Genomic DNA, 966 nt, shown 5'->3' on the forward strand with positions numbered 1-966 from the left:
TGTGGCCAGCCTGGGAGAGCGGGAGGTGTCCCTGCCCGTGGCAGGGGTGGCACTGGATGGGCTTTGAGGTCCTTTCCCACCCAAATCTGTGACTGTGATGACCAAGTGTGTGCAGACCTGTCCCTGTGCCCAAGGGCAGCATTGCTGCAGCAGGACCAAGCCCAGCTGGAGAAGGTACCAGTGGGGAGATGAAGGGACAAATGCCACACGCTGCCCTGGGGAAGGAAGAGCCCCTGGCAGTGACATGGGCTGGGGTAGCTCTGTGGGAAGGACCTGGGGGTCCTGGCAGAGAAAGGCTGAATATGCACCCCTGGTGCCTCTAATACAGGGGCGACAGCAAAGCCCAGGAGACACCAAGGTGCTCAGTGGACAGGACCCGGCAGAGTTGGGCAGTGCGTGAGGAGAGGGTGGCACAACAGGAATGGGAGGAAGTGGAGGTTAGGATGGGGATGGATGAAGCAGGAGGACCCCCCAGCTCCATGACCCAGCCCTACGTCCCCACTGCTGCACCGGCTCCAGCACCACAGGCCAAGGGCCACATCCATCACTCCGGGTGTCCAATGCCACCAGTCCACCAGGCTGCTCACAGGGGATGGAGTGGGGACAGCACCGTCGTGTCCTGTCACCACACATCAGGAGCCTGAGGCCACTGAGATGTGCCAGGGTTGTGCCAGGAACTCCTGGAGGCTGCCAGGACAGTCCAGGGAACATTGGGCTGGCTGCTGATGGGATATACTGGGCTGTGCTGGACACTGCCAGGTGTTACTGGAACGTACTGGCTACTACTGGGCCGTGCTGGGCTGTACTGGGCACCACTGGGTATTTCTGGTCACTACGGGGTGTTACTGGGTGCTGCTGGACTTTACTGGGCACGTACCGGACCGTACCGGGCACTGCTTGTAGCTACCGGGCTGTGCTGGGAGGGGCTGATGGCGATGTCGTGGGTGGCCACGGGGGAGCGATGGG

General features: G+C 61.9%; 1 protein-coding gene across 1 annotated transcript in view; it reads left to right on the plus strand.

The window, feature by feature from the left end:
* Window positions 1-966, plus strand: part of DPYSL5 (dihydropyrimidinase like 5) — a 22,915-nt gene that overhangs the window by 12,047 nt on the left and 9,902 nt on the right. Inside the window, exon 2 of the mRNA XM_017743576.1 lies at window positions 18-25. The gene's annotated coding sequence lies outside the window, so the exon portion shown is untranslated. The remainder of the gene's footprint in view (window positions 1-17; window positions 26-966) is intronic.

Source organism: Corvus brachyrhynchos, unplaced genomic scaffold (assembly GCF_000691975.1).
Source record: "Corvus brachyrhynchos isolate BGI_N302 unplaced genomic scaffold, ASM69197v1 scaffold211, whole genome shotgun sequence".
Classification (NCBI taxonomy): domain Eukaryota; kingdom Metazoa; phylum Chordata; class Aves; order Passeriformes; family Corvidae; genus Corvus; species Corvus brachyrhynchos.